The sequence below is a fragment of the Myzus persicae genome, unplaced genomic scaffold, assembly GCF_001856785.1.
Source record: "Myzus persicae strain clone G006 unplaced genomic scaffold, MPER_G0061.0, whole genome shotgun sequence".
NCBI classification, from domain to species: domain Eukaryota; kingdom Metazoa; phylum Arthropoda; class Insecta; order Hemiptera; family Aphididae; genus Myzus; species Myzus persicae.
The window spans coordinates 3,656-21,091 of NW_019102703.1; the positions used below are offsets into that span (position 1 = coordinate 3,656).

Sequence of the window (17,436 nt, forward strand, 5' to 3'; positions counted from 1 at the left end):
TTGTAGTTTTATGATGTTTTAATTTTTCTTCCGACGTTTTGTTATTCGTTTAATTTTTAAATCACATACATTTTTTGCTTTCCGCTTATATACCTACCTAATAATAACCAGAATATTAAACATTTTGTTCCATGTATAATAACGTTTTCATTACATCATCAAACCCACATTTAGAGACTAAATTAAAAACTAGACCAGTGTTTCCCAACCTGGGGGTTTTGCTCTCCTGGGAGAGAGGGGGCGTGTACATATTGCTGAATAGGCGCAAGCAGTCATGACGAATTACAATTCGTAATTATTTTATTTTACAGTGCAGGGAAAAAATGAAAAATTAATAACGACCACTCGATAAAGAGTGTCTCCGCAGCTAAATACCTTGTAATCTTTGTATGACAGATACTTAATTGTCTTATGCAGCCACGACGTGCGTAAATAATTTTTTTTCAATTTTTGGGAGGGATGCTAGATTTTTGATAGTCTACAAAGTGGGTGTAAAATAGAAGAGGTTGGGAGCTAGACGGATCTAAATTAGCACGTGCCCTCTGAATTTTGTATGGATATTCTATGAACCGGAAAACTTCCTAAACAATCTCAAAGGTACCCGGATGTTGATTGGCATTTCTCAACCATGAATAGTAATCCAACAACCGACGATGCTCATATATTGATATGGGATAAGGAAATGGGATTACATGTTCCGAAAATAAAACTATTCAGTGTTAGTCAGCACAGTTTCGTAACTATTCAAACATCGAAATCCAACTTTGAACCTTAGTCAAAAAATAGAAACATCAGTGAATCGTGATGATATTAAAAATAAAAACTGTTTATTGGATCACAGATCAATAATGGATACTCCGCATTAATAAAATAATATCAAATCAAACATTGTTAGATCAAAATATTTAATTGAAACATACAGTAAAATTGAATATTTATTTTATTTCCCTCGAATTAAAACTAAAATAAATTATGTATAGTAGTCGACCCCATGAATGTTTGCATATTGAGATGAAGTGACAATAATTATTATAGTACCACGATACTAGTTTCATAGTATTGAACGTACTCAGAAAACAAACAAGTAAATATCATAAAACTAAAAAGTATCATATTTAAACCAAATTATATAATTTTCTCTGAGGGATCCACGAGATTAGCTCACGATAAACCTTAGGTCGATTATGGGCGCGAAAAGTTTCAGACACGTATCTTCCTTCAAACTTTTGTACGTTATATTTAATGGCGATAGGTATATTACGGCTGCCTCACATTAGATTGTTATGTCCTAGGAAGGTTTAAAATAACGAGAACTCATATTTATATTGATTACAGTCTACGGTTTAAGACAATATATTGCTATTATAATGTCTTCGGCAGACTATAAAATCAGTCTACTAACTTCGCGTGATTTTTACATTTTGAACATGCAAACAATTATTGTAAAATTTAACAGCTTTTCGTCCCATCTCTTCCGTCGCAATAATTTAAATACATATACAGGGAGATTTTATAAGCATGGTCAACTTCATTTTTCCTCTTTAATAGAACGTTTATTCAAATTATGATTTTTAGAATTTCTAAGTAGACCTAAAGACCATATTTTCAAATTTCTGATGTTTTTTTTACTACTTAAGGAGTATCTTGTGGCGATACAAACATCTATTTTTCAAATGCGAACCCACTTTTTTACTGAAAATTATTTAGCTGATTATTTTTTTGAAAATGTTAATGTATCCAAATCAAAATTTTAATGAGTAGTTTCTGAGTTATTAAAATGTTCATACTAAGGATAATAATCTTTAAAAATTTAATGTTAGATGCAGTATTTATTATACTTGGAAAGTTTTTACAAATTATTTATACTTATAAGTCAATGGTGATTGTTAACTTTTTTCAAATCGTCTAAGCCTCCTATCTATTCAACCCATTAAACCCATTACCATAGACATATCCTTAAAACATAAAGTTACATAATTTTAATACTACTAGCTTAAATTTTTATTTAGATCCATACAAATTCTAAAGCCACGGCAACCACGAGATATCTTACTTGAACCCAAAGAAAATACTTCAATTTCAGATTCAAACCTAAATTTATAAACTAAACAAAATTTAAATTAAAAATGTATTAAAAATTTAAAACATTATAATTATTGTAAAGACTGTTTTAAACATATTTGTAAACATCAATCGTAAAATACATTTGTATTTAACATTATAAAAGTATCTGGTGTATTGACACAAATAATTTAATAAATAAAACATCAAAAAAATATTAATAATTACAAATTAAAAAAGGAGGTTATTATTTGAAAAACTGAAATTTGTGTTGTTGCAGGATCATTCTTAAGTGGTACAAACAATTTTAATTATTCGAAAAATGGTCTTTAAGTGTATTTAAAAATTCTAAAAATCTGAATATTAGTATCAAGCACAATTGAAATATAATGAGCATGTTTAAAAAATCACCTTGTATGTATGCTGTTTAAAGATACGAATAAAACAAATTACAAGAATTAATGTTTAATATAATTTGTTGTTGCGGTGATTAGGATGAATACGTACTGTATACAATACACTTATGAATACACAGGAAACATGTAATTATGTAGTGGCAGGTACCTATAAGTATAACGAATGAAAAATCGTTTGAATCAATCTAAATACCGTAGAACAATATACAACAACTATAATACTACTATAAATGTATTGTGTATTTGTGTATTGTAATATTATTATAGTTAACAGCATATGAATTGACCGTTTAAATCAATGCTCGTGACCGTGTGGACCCATAGCCCATCGATTCTTCTGAAGGTAAACTATATAAAGTTCAAATAATAATATATTATAAATTGTTATGTAGTCGAACTGACACGCCCTGCTAAACCATACCAGACCCCAGCGGGTAACTATATTCGTTAATCTAGTCTACACTTAATAGGAAACAAACTGTTTTCATAAATATTTAAGGTCGAAGCAAACGTAAAATCAGGAGTTGGTATAGTTAGCTTCTAAGAGAATCCGGATAATTGGAAAAAAAAATTTTGGAGTCCAGAAAACATTTTTATGTTTTCCTTTCTAATCAGCATTAAAGTAAAATATTGTTGATGGTCCATTTATTTCCCCGCCTATTGGCGCCGGTTAAAAGTCTATAAACACTAAACACTGCATTTCGAATTAATTGTTGAACAAAATAAATAAAATTAGGAAAACAATAAATATTATGATGTAGGTATCATATCTAGGTATATGGTTCATTATTTTTAAGGTATTTATTGTGCAGGTTAGGTTAGTTTAATTTATTTTAGGCATTATATAATATCAAAAATAATTTTAATAGAAAAAATTAATCAGTATCATTGTTTGAATATTGATTAGTAATTTGTACTTTCCAATGCAATAAATTGTCTATGCCATGTGAAAATAGAATAAATATAATCCTGCTAATGAAGCCGTACTAAAATATTTAAAATAAATACATATAATATTAGTGTCATAAAATATATTCTGCGGCTCTTGTCTTATTAGTATTGACAATATTATAATAACATTTTTGTAAAGTTCTGACATAATACGCGCTGTTTATTACGCCCCAATGACAGTTTATGGTGATGAAGGGGAAAAACAAAATGTATTTTTTCATTGATAACAAGGGAATAGATAGGTATTAATATAATCAATAATAATATTAATTAATTCTTAGTATATTTTTAAGTCACGTTTTCAGTCCTTGTAAGGATTCAAAATCAAAAATATTGCACCAAGTTTATAATATTTTTAATAATAAATAGATACCAATGATACCATATTATTGGGAGGTCTATGGATATAATATGTAATTTAGATCTTACGGATTATTAGTACATTATGTTTTTCATTTGTAAAATTCGAATAATTTCATTTTTAATTTGATCGATACAAACTTTCATTGTAGCTTATTTATTACTGTGTAAAAAGGTTTATAAAAAATCTTTTTTTATTCATTTGAATAGTTACCTAATTAAACACATAGGATTTCACTCGATACAAATTAAAAATACCTTTAATCTAACTATACATCCTTATCTAGTGTATCTATTATAACATGGATAAATTTGTTCTAGTTTATGTTTGTCCTGACCTCATCACATTAGAACTAAAAGATAAGTATTGCATTTTTGTCTCCACATGCTCTAACCTTTATTATGCAATAATAAATTAACTTACATTAGAAACAAAAAATGCTTTTATGCAAAACACTATTGAAACAATTATGGACTTACAGACTTCAGGGGTTCGGGACAATTCAAAAATGACAAATATCATAAAAATCCTATCATGAAAACTTTTCAAAATATTGCACATAGAAAACTAACGAATTTTCCACCCTATGTATCAAACCATACACTTTATAGTTTATACCGACTTAAAACTTAAATCACTAAGTGATGAAGTGAAAATCTTTTATAAAATATTTCATTAATGTTTAATTAATCATCAAGTTCCACTAATAAAAAACTTGGCCACTACTACAATGAGTGGCAATCCTCCAAGATGCCTGAAGTGTAAATAGTATCATGATCTATCAAATTAAGATAATTAACAAACTAACAGAAAGTGTCATCTATATGTGGCTATTTTTTAACGAAATTCTCATTACCAGGTAATATAGTAACTTTTGTCACATTTTTATTGTGTCTGGTTACTGATACAAATTGTTTATATTTGTAAAAATAAAAATAAAAATAAAGTTAATGTTTGTGACATTATGTTTTAGGCATTTTTAAAGTTCTATTGATCAAAATATACTTACATTAAGCATTTCCGAGCTCGCAAAGACCGGCCGATATAATAGACTGCGGTACAACACTCATCTCAATCAAACACATACTTCTCGAATACCGACAACGTACCGAATTAAGATATAAGCATCAAATTCCAGAAACGCAACAATAAAACCTCGAACCTTCAACAAAAATCGTCAATATTCACTATAACATCAAATGCATATAAAACAAACTTATACCTCCGTCAACTGATTAAATAACTATGACCTTAGATAATGTAAACAATACAGTTTAGTAGGAATATATTATGGCACCGTTCTTGATGCCATAAATAATACGTGAAAAAAAATGTATGTCGATGTATATCAGTCACGTAACCCGTCGAAGGACCTTTGTGATTATTTACACGGACATTTCACTATGTTCATCCGTATCCCACTATCAACATAGGAGGTAATATAGTTGTATTTTATATTCACGATACGCCACAGGTAAACTATAAACTGTAAACTGTTAACTGTGAGACTTAAAATACTGTCGAGGAAAACATCTATAGCGATACCTTTTATGAGTTACGAAAAAATAATAATATGGCTACATGATATACGGAGTAGAGGTTTTTTACGTGTGTGTCGAATACTGCCGATAGATCAAAAGACTTCCCGCCGCCGTTAAGTCTCGATGGTCAATTACAGTGGTCCAGTAAAAAGGCCCAGCTATAAAGTATACTATTTTTCTACAGCACGAGGTAGGGGTGGGAATTTTCTCGAAATCGTACGAACGGCAGCCGCATGCGGAAATTGATGTTTTTGCAACTTTTCAAAAGAAATATGCACATGGCAAAAAAAAGGTTTTTTTTACCTGAAACCCATCTTTGAATTTATCCATTTGTGAGAACGTTTTTTACAGACGAAAGCTCACGAATAGCGCACTTCCGCGGTCCAAGAAAATATCGTTATTATTATATATTTATGAATTATTATTATTAGTAATATTACTTATGCTATTTTTTTTCATACACAAAATTAAAATATTTTTAGGTAAAATATTAATGAAACTATGGTTAATTTGTTTGTTTTTGTATTGCTTATAATTATTATTTAATTGGGGAAATATATTAATCGGTACTTCATCTTCTCATTAACAATATTTAGCTCAAATATCAGCTTAAATATTTAATTTTATCTAATGCTGTTTTGGAACAACCAAACTTCAAACTAACGATTGTATGTAGTATATTATAATATATGAATACAAATTAGGAAAATTACTTTTTTTTTAAATTAACTAAGTAGTTTATTATGTATAATACATATTACATATACTATATCAAACAACAGCCAGAACTATATACATATAGATTTGATATTTATATATATAATATATATTACCAATACTATACAGATAATGGTAATAGTTTTTTTTAATCCATAAAGATTCAAGTACAATAAGTATATTCATTGTGGGGATAAAAGTGAAAAACAAAAATGGGAATAATATAAATAAGAAGTTAAACAATAGTACCACCTTGAGATTAAAAGATTAAAAATCTTAAATAAATTTAAATGTATTTAAAAATTAAAGTTTATTTAAGAATAAAATGTTACTAAATACTAAATTCTAATAAAAATTAGTTTGTGTGTGTGCGTGGGTGCTGATATGAGCTTATGAATTTGTGTATGAATATATAAAATGTTTTCCACAATAGCAGACAACTTTACTATGGCTACTGAAAAAAAAACGACAACTCACGTTTAGGATATCGATAGAAGAATTTCGTATTGCAAGATATTGGATCTCACTGTATATCTTTGTTGTTGTATATTATACAGTATCGAATATCATCGTCCGTACAAGTATATAAGAATGAAATAAAATGAAGTTTCTTACACCCACGATTTTATGTAGGTACTTTTGTCTTGGACAAATGTTATTTTATTACCTACTAACTAATACACCAAAAAAGTTGTCTTTTATCGTGAATCTTGACCGGCTTGATTCGTTGAACCGCACTTAAATTATAGATGCTTGTTTATTGAAATTGTAAATCCCAACTAGAGCACATACACGTCTATAGATTATACGTGACTATACATGTGTACACAAACTAAGATCTAAGTTCTATGGTCATAGCATATGCATTTAGCTATATACCTATCTAAAGGTCATGGTTGAAAATCCTGATCATTAAAAATTTACAAACTATAAAATATTCGAATTCAACAGGCAATGTCCAAGATAGATTTGATATAAATTATAAGAGTTTTAAGATAATAGTTGGTAGGTATACGAACTGTCTAAAATAACTTTTTATGGTTTTTATGATATTTTTTTTCAATGAATATCATTTATATTCAGGTAACAATTCAGAATTTGACTGTACGAGGAATAAAACATTTATTTTTGAGTACATGAATAGTTTGTTATACCTATTGATGAGTACACTGAGTGTGAAAGTCAAAAACTCTTTTTGAGAAATAAGCAATAACTAATTATTTATCTACATACTTTGTTAATTACCACATTGTTTATAGTCATTGGATATTATGCACAGTCCAAACGCTTTATGATAAATCTGGTGAGTATCTATTATTGCCTCACAGGTAATTGCTACAGTAAATTAATGTTAGGTAGGCATCAGGTGTCCATCCCTAGGTAAAGACAAATTGCCACAAGCTCACAGGTCGGACGGGTAAAATAAATAGGTATCCGTCTCTCAGAATATTTACACAAATGTCAAGTATTCACGTTAGTCACAAGAAAAAAATGAAACAAACCGAGGCTTTTATATGAAAGAACCAAGTCAAAAGAGAGTTCAGAAATACTTCAACTGAAACAATGAAGTCCATAAAACTACAATTAATTAGTTGACAGAATTTCACTCAAAAGTATCATAATCACACAGCATGCACTTAATAAAACAATAGTGGTATACGGTACAATAATATGACACCGATTGTTCTATTAATGTATAGTGTAGGTACATACTAATATACTATGCTATTATATTCCAAAAGCAAAATGTATAACTCAGAAATATTAGCCACCTAAGGTTTTATAATCAAAGTTTTATAATCAATAATGATAAACGCACTATTCCGCATATTATTAGATTATTCTTTATTTTATAATCATTAATCAGTTCAAATGAAGTAGGTACAAAAATAATATTTTAATTTTTAATTACGAATTTCGAATAAACCGAATATGACAAAAATGTGGACTATAAGACTTTTAATGAATTTACTATGTATCTCTACGTAGGTACCTACACCAGAAGGATATTTCAATTTTCACAATGATATTTTATTCGTTGCAAAGTTATTTTCTACATGCAATTTAAGTGTACTATATTTCAAAACTTAAATGCACCAAGTTGAGTTATAACTATATTTTACATAGTATACGTAGGTACTAAATTTGTGTTATGATGAACATATTATTATATAGGTCCTTAGCATTTTGTAGGTACATTACATTATGGCATAAAGTTTATCTTAATGTTTTTATTAGGCCTAAGTATAACATTATAACACAGCAAAACGCACTTCAGCATGAAATTATTGTAACTTGATTTGCATAGCCCCTCCGTTATACACACAATTATATTTAACACAATTACCACAGAACCCAAAATCTTAAAACTAAATAATTCTGAACTCTATAGAACCATAGGAAATCAGTCAACGCCCCCTAAAATAGTGTAATGAATAGTAATGTGATATTCTCACATCAAATCGCAATTATTTTTCAAATGTGACGAATATTAGAATTAATAATAATATAAAATAAATAACGATCCGATATTGTCGTACGCACGAACAGTCGTCGCCAACGAAAATGTACAACAATAATAGACGAAATGCGGTCACTCATTATGAAAGCAACTCGTAAATCGTATCGTGTGACCTAATATCGTAAAAACGTACAACGTGTGTGACCTTCATCCGTGTCGATGGAGAAAAAATTATAATATGGCAGATAAATGAGATCTGCCATCAAAAATAGAGATATAAGCCGCCTGCCGCTCCTTGGACAGCGTACATGTATCGTTCTTTCCCCAGGATGCGTCTAAGTCCTGTGAATCTCCTGATTCGAGTGCGAGTACTGTGTGCAGCACCAAGTGTGTGCACCAACCTCCAACCTTAGGACGAGTTTTCCGATCCTGCAAGCAATCCAGTAAACGGAATTACCATAGTATAATTATACCTTTACCCATAATGTAGCCACCCATGTGTAATTAATCTATGCTTTTATACAAGTCGTGTACCTGCATCTATTCATACCCATATACTTCAATCGGTATGGGTATCTAGGTCAACCGATATTTTTATAGTGTATACATAAATTGTAGAATAAGGAGTATTTTCTCAGTTCTCAAGTACAGGTAGGTCTCGAGAGCCCTCCAGAAATCCAAGCATCTATGAGAAAGTGCTCGCATAATATTGTTACCCGATCACACTCTTCAGTACTTACAATAATATTATTTCAGAGATTCAATCTACTAAGATTATGCCATCATTAACTCTTTTAGTCATTTTTACGTTATTATAGATTAAAGCTAACACAGCAAAATAGAACCAAACACAACAAATTAAACACCAAAATTAAAGATTAAAAAAATCCCTAAATATATCAACAACTAAAATACTTAAGATAAAAAAAACTGTCCTAAAAAAAATATTGCGTTGTATCACAGATAAAAATTTAAAATATTCTGTTGTTATACCAAAAATATTAACTTTTAAACTATTTACATTGATGAAGATAAATAACATATCAATATCTAAATACAATGTATAGTATGTAATTAGTCTTTCACATGAAATCAGAACGCATTAAATCCTTTATAAGTAGCTGTATATATATAAGCAATAGGTAATAATAGTTTTAGAAGATTTTTTAAAAATATAAATTTTTTAAGTAATATTAGACCAACCTATGCCACATATTGAGCTATATTATATTGTGATAAGCAATCTAATTAGATGCTCGTGTGAACAATTTTTTTTATTTTGAACAATAAATAAACAATCGAAAGTCTAATTAATTTCTTCGAATTAAATCTGGATACGATATGAAATATTAAACACTAATAAAAATGCAAATTATTAAAATACAAATATTAAGAAACCAACTAAAATTATTTTCGAATAATAATAATAATAATAACAAGATTTTACGACATATTAATTAATTCATTAAATTAGGTTAATAAAAAAACAAATGCCACTGAATAATGCCTGAATCTATATAATTAGATACCTATAGTGGTTATTGAAAGGAAAATACATTGATTGAAATAGTCAGGGAAATTATTACAAACAAGAGTTTTTCATAATTATGGACAACATTATTAAATTTGATTAACACTGGTATGACTACTCACTAGTACGTTATTTTTCATCCTCCGGAGGCAGCAAAAATCAAAAGAATTTTGAAGTTAGTGCTGGTGGAAGGCTGGGTGAAGAACAAAGAGCTGCAGCAGTTGAGTCGCAATTTCGAAAGCTCTTTGATTTCAGCTCATTTATTAGGCTCTGAAAACACCCAAAATTATGAGTTTAATGACAATATAATATTATTGTTGATAAGTAGATAGCCACAAGTATGGTTTGTTATTATTTATAAACATCAATTAAAAAAGGTATCAATTCGATATCGACGAGTGTTGTCACGTTTTTATTTTAATGCAGTAGTAATTATGACGAAACGTAAAATATAACATCTCCACAGACACCTAATCGAACTTAGTGGTGAAGCTAAGGGAAAGAAGGGACCATGGGTGGATTATCCTCTTGGATTTTTTTATTGGTGATGTTTAAATCACGGTTAGAACCTATATATAAGTAATTAAATTAAATAATATTTAAAATCCCCCCCCCCCCTTGATTGAGCTCCAGCTTCGCTACTGCAACTATACGTAATCGTGGGTATTCTTTTGGCTTGTTGGTTTATTATTTATAAATTAAAGCGCCAATACGATTTAATGATACCCATACGATTTTAAATGTATGTGTACCACGTATTTACCACAAAACAGAAACTTAGGCGATTAGAAGTTTTTCTGAAATAAAAATAACCGTGAATTCTCTGAGAAGTACTTTATTGGAGTATATGCTATTACAAGAGAGTTACCGAGCAGTTGGGGTAACTTTGGTGTAATATTCATTTAACAAGAAATTTACTAGTATAGCCCCATTCATTCAATTTTAATGGGCAAATCGATATAAATATTTGTTGCTTTAATCAAAGTTTAAAAAAAAATAATCTGATAGCCTATATTATTATACCGAGACCGAACACTCGATGTTGGAAATTCGTAAGAAAAAAACCAACTCTGGTTCTTTAAATAAATAGATACTAACTAGATAATTTCCGGTCTTCAAATCCTTTAAATTACCTACCATACCAATTGTTTGAAATGAAAAAATAAATTATTAAATCCCCACTCCAACTTAATCACTAAGAAACCTAGATCAATGTGCGACTCATGCAACACCTCCCTTACAATTGGACACATAATCATCAACTGCCCCAAATTTGCATCTGCCCGTCACCTCTTCAAAAATGCTACGCCACTCGATAACGCCCTCAATAAAACCAACATCGCCAATATTTTCAATTTGTTCAAACTAATTGGTTTAGATGATAAATTATAATACTGTTGTATATAACATATGTTTTTTTTCTCTTTCCTAATATTGTATAAATACTTTTAGTTTGTAAATAACACTAGGCTACGCGATAGAAGTATTATTTTTTTATTGATATCAAATCATAAGCCCGACATCTGTAACCATTAATCATAGTTAAGTGATTTATAATTATTTATAAATATACTATAGTTCTAATAGTAACTAAGAGCTAATTTTATAATAGGTTTTTGTCTTTTTAATATTGCTTTATACAAGTTAGTTGATTTTAAGTTGATTTTAAGAAGGCCATAATCTTGGTTTTGTCCTCGGTTTCTGGTCCCAGTGCAGTATCAAGGATCAGATCTACTCCAATATTTTGTCGATCTCACTCGTTTTTTAGGCATTTAGTGATAGTATGATTCACAGTCAGTTTGACACCTCAGACTATGCATGTGGGTGCTTTTTAATTGGCCATTAGGTATTTGTGCGTAAGTCTCGCCTATGTCCAATTCCCATTCGATTTAGTAACGATTCTATTTATGTATATAATATTACTCACTAAGTACACAACTTTATGCTAAAAATTAAAATCATTATTGACTGAAATATATCTAACAGCTCGAAAAAAACAATATTCAAATTTTAAAACAATCAATATTTACGTATACACTGTACGCCTATTACGCATACATAAATCAATAAATTAAATTTACCTACATAAAACGTGGATAGTGGATACTCAGGGGATATGGTATTATTGCAAGCCTCCAATAGGTGTCCGTTTGAGCTATAATACACTGGCACAGAGCCATCACATAAAATATATGATGCACTGTATTATAATAATATATGGGTAGGTAATAATATTGAATGGATGAAATAATTTAGAATCTCTTTAAAGGCGTCATAATATTAACGTTGAGCAAAAAAAAAAAATTAAATCAAATAATAGTACGTCAATTAAAGTAAAAAAATCCGATGAGCTTCTCTTTTTATATGTGTTTATAATAATAAATAAAAAAAATACCTAATGACTATACATAGTTATAAATTAACCACTGAACCTCGTAATTCTACGTAGGTACCTACTTAAGTTTGAATAGGAATTTTATGCCACATTAGTTTATTGAATTGTATATAAAAAAAAACCTTCAAAACGATATAATATTATATGAGTCAATACAACCTACTTACGACTTTTCTACCACATATATGTATATATGTTATATATACTACACACCAATAATAGATGCAAATACCTACCCCATTTGCGATGGACAAGAGGAATGTAAGGCCAATCATGTACGAACCAATAAAAAACAATTTGTGATCCGAGCACGGCTGAAATAACACTACCATTTATACCGGGTATGTATACCTGAATAATATAATATAATATGCGTGAGTACATTCTTTTTCAATAGGTGAAATACCTTGTTTTGGCGTGGTATTAAAGTTCGATAAAAACTATTAACAGCCAGCCCTATAATTCAATAAAACTGCAATCAAATAATACTCTTAAAATTAAATTTCTAATATTTAATAAATAAATTATGTAAATATATGTGTATACATATACATACTTTATGTGTAAGCGAGTTAATTAATAAATAAATAATTAAATAAAATGTTCATTATTTCCCATTCATTATTCCACGCACGTCCGTTCTATCTTCGTAAATCACAACACAATATCCCGACAATGAGTTTTTAGTTTGCGCCTTTGCGGAACGATGAATAATAAACGTGATGAATAATATACAATGCAAACCGGACATCATAATAATAATTAGAGTGTTATAATACATATTTTATGAAAGTCTCCAAATCAATAAGCTGTTATCGTTACTTGTATTTTTACAACCGAACAGAGATCATAGGTACCTACGCACTATGTATACGAGTATAATAAGGTCTCACGTGGTTATTTTGTTTAGTTTAGTATCCAATAAATATCTGATGTATAATAGAAGCTAGTTGGTACAAATATGATTGATAAAATATGTATCTAAATACCTAAATATCATATCTTCAATGCACACTAAAATTAATGAAAAAATCGTTTTTACCAATATGAGTTTATTCCTTTTTTGTTGTATATCAGTAGACAATGAGGAAGACTAAGTATTTACGAAGGAGTTTTTAAGATACTCTTCAAATATAATTTTGACGATTCGTGGTGGGTTGAAAACCCTGAAGTAGAGGGGAGCGAAAGAGCTATAGACTTTTATACATCTGTTTTACGCCAAGTATTTTAATAGTTCGAGACTAAGGTTAGACTAACCTTAATATTATTAAAACAGATATATAAATAGTAGTATTCCAGCTAAAATCTTCAATATACGAATTCAGATATTTTTAACTTAAAATGTTGGGGAAATTTGTGAACCAACAGGCATAAAAGCAGATCCGATAAGTTAAAATTCCGTTTAACGTTTTCCAAAAACAAGAAGAAACGTTTGTAATTATTTTAGGAATGCATAATTATTTTTTTAAATGTAAACCAACAATAAAATAGCATCCCGCATTACTGAAGAAACAAATATGAATATTATTATAACGACGGATGAAAGTATGATTGAAGTAGCGGGGACACTTACCTAACCCTGAAAATAGAATACTACACCGTGTCTCAAGACGTTTAAAACGAACGGAAGAAAATGAAAGTGCGATAGAACTAAATCTATAAGTAAAGTAAATATTCAGTATGACATCGAAGAATTCCAAACTTATGAACAACAGGTTGAAATTTGAACAGACGCACCACTTAAAGCTAACATGGAAAATATCAAAAATTGTTCAACAAGAATCTAAAGATTAAATTAATAGACTTTAGTTATACAATTAAATATAGAAAAGAACCAAGTTTGTGATGCTATATCTAAGTATCTGTCAATAGACAAACAAATTACAAAAGAGAAGACATTTTCAGTTGAACAGATTAGGAAATAGTTCGCTACTCTACAAGGAAAATGTATAAACTGTAAATATGTTTTAGTAAGTACGAGACCATGCCAACGAAAAATTAACGAAAAATGGGTCAGATAAACAAAAACGTGTATCTAGTCTAAAAACATATTTATGTTAAAAATATAAATGTGCAAGTTTATTGATAAATGATACATTTTTTGACTATTACAATAAAGTTATTAAGAAAGAGGTACTCCCTGCCTCTTATAATAGACACTCTATAAAAGATATCACATACTATATTATCTATCGTAATTTTAACACCCCCAAAGTACCAACTAGATTCACTTTTCTACCCGAAAAAAACTGAAATGGAAAATCGAAGTAATTTTACTGCCTTAAAAGATGATGACAAACAGAAAAAAAATTTTTTTTAAATTTATAATAATACAAGTCAAGTCATAATAATAATAAGGTAGATTAGCATACAAAAAATTTGTTCTGGAGATTGGTTTATAGTTGATTAGAAACCCCAGTTTGGAAATAAATTAGTATCTTCATAATTTATGCGCCATTTGTGAGCCAGGTAACTGAAAAAAATAAGGGTTTTCGATACTCCCATTTTTATTATTGAAATTTGAAATTGCCCTGCTGTTTAGATTGTGTTTGGTAACTGCAATAAAACAACCCAATAACCATTATTAATTAGAGATATTACTTATTAGCTTAGTTATAACATCTCAGTAAGTATGTATGTGCAGGCAATTATGACTTGGGGATTAATTAATAATCAAAAGCGGCCAGTTTCCTTCAATATTTTTAATCGCATTACATTCATTTATAGGATAATTTTCCAAACTTTAAAATTGTTCCTCCCGTTAATTAATTATTATTTCTAAATATTATTTATAGTCGTTTTGACCATAAATCAGATAAATTATAATTATAATTCTATAACCATACAGTATACATATTTTAAAGTAAGTTACATGAATAGGTACATGATAATATAAAAATACTAGTTGAAGAACAAAAATAATGTTATTCAAATCTTTGTAAATTTGTATTTCTTTCGTATACACATAAAAATACACTATACTCTACATGTTTTAATTTTGTGTAAACATTATTATTATTATACATTTAGCATTTTTTTTTTGGTTTTGTAAACTGTTTTTTTCATCTCTTGAATTATATAACCGGTGTACCTTTTCATTTTTATTTTTCACTGTAGGTAGTCAGTAAAGGTAAAATATTATATTTTTTGTGATGTGTACAAGCATAAAACACAAAAATCATGACCGAATTTTCCTCTTCAAATATTCACAAATATTATTTTTGATAACAAAACATTTAAGAATCAAATATGTTTATTTCTTAGGAACCACGCAAACCACGAGACAGATATACACATCATCATTTTTTTTATCCAATTGTGGTCAGGTTAAAATTTGAATTTTAAGAAAATAATTTTTTATTAAAATCCATTACTCTCCAAATTCATATTTTTGGATTTCTACATCAATTGAAAATGTATCAACTGTAAGTTAAAATTCAATAAGACCAAGTTAAAATGTTTGCCTTGTACCATATTACCTTTCTAGAAAGTGTTTAAAGGTTTCGCTATTTTGGACTATAACTCATAACAACATTCCCTTAATAATTTCATATTTCAGAGAAAATTAATTTTCCAAGAATTTTGATACAAAGAATCAAGTCTTAATCTAGTAGTTTAGTTAAGAGTACTTATTTGTTTAATATGTAGAGTTTTTTGGGGTAACAGAGTGGATCAGCACAGGTTCACCCAGTAAAATTATAGTTGGCATATTTAACTTTAAGTATGATTACAACAAACTTAGCTAACACATCAACTTTATGAAAGTTCAGTTATCAAAAACATAATAAATATGTTCTGTTCTAAAAATTTAAACTTACAATTTATTTATTAGTACTAATTTGTCGTTCAAAAAGTAAAAACCTAAAATGCTGTTTTTTATGGCTTAGCAAACAAAAATATGAACAATATTAACAATTATTTTTAAAATAATGAGTGTTTACTGTTAAAAAGATCACTCTATATAATATAATATAATATAATATACGAACTTAAAATATTTGTTCAAAATTAAAATATATAATAAAAACGTATAGAAATAACGATACGTTTAAGCTTTATTACTTATGAGTTATGACGGTTGCTCATAAATTTATATCATATACATTATACATAATATATTAGGGTGATAAAAAAAAATGATTTAAGAAATTTAAAATGAGTAACCCCTCTCATTTTTTTAATTGTTAAGAAAAAATAATTCTGAGGATTATTTGACTTAGTGCCTACTCAATCCCGTGCCCATGCGCGACAGCGTTAAATTATGGTTTTAAATTTGTTTTTCAATTATTTCAAAAACTAAAACATTTAAGAAAACCTACAACTATAAATTACAGAAGGGAATATTATCAACGAAAAACATAATGCTATACAAATTCTATTGAATCAGTTATTTCATATCAAAAAATAATTTAAAAAAATAGTTTAAGATGTTAATTTTTTTTTTTTACTGTTCTAAAATAATTAAATAAATTTTTATTCTATGTTTGACAGACATCATCGGGTAAATGATATGTATGTTTTTCTGTAGAATATAATATGATGCAAGTATACAATATGTAATGCTATCCTTTTATACTATTTTTCACGTACGCCACATTTCTTGGACAATCGCCTATTGTTGTTTTGAACGACAGACATTACGTAGTAGTTTTCGACGTTTGTTTGCTAATATAATAATTAATTATTAATCATTATTGTAAGCTAATGGTATGTGTAACCTATGGACTTTTGTTAACCCAGTGTTAAAAAAATTGATTTACATGCTTGGGTGGGTATTCTATGTTTTTATTACAGAACAAAAATTATTTTCAATTGCGTAACATTTTTAGTAAGACGCCGTTGATGAAATTGATTATATAAAAGATTTAAAATCAGTTGGCGGATTTCTTAAGAAAAAATATTTTGTCTTAAACTCTGTTTTATATTATTTAAATTCTATAATATAAAATAAAATAATATAATGTGTTCTGTTTGTTGTCACTTTACCTCCAGGCCTACACCC

At 28.5% G+C, this 17,436-nt stretch overlaps 1 long non-coding RNA gene across 1 annotated transcript in view; it reads right to left on the reverse strand.

The window, feature by feature from the left end:
• Nucleotides 1-8,701: 8,701 nt before the first annotated feature.
• Nucleotides 8,702-17,436, reverse strand: part of LOC111032964 — a 41,327-nt gene continuing 32,592 nt past the window's right edge. The window contains exons 3-4 of the long non-coding RNA XR_002604357.1: nt 10,162-10,309; nt 8,702-8,937 (exon numbers count right to left, since the gene is read on the reverse strand). This is a non-coding gene — a long non-coding RNA (uncharacterized LOC111032964). The remainder of the gene's footprint in view (nt 8,938-10,161; nt 10,310-17,436) is intronic.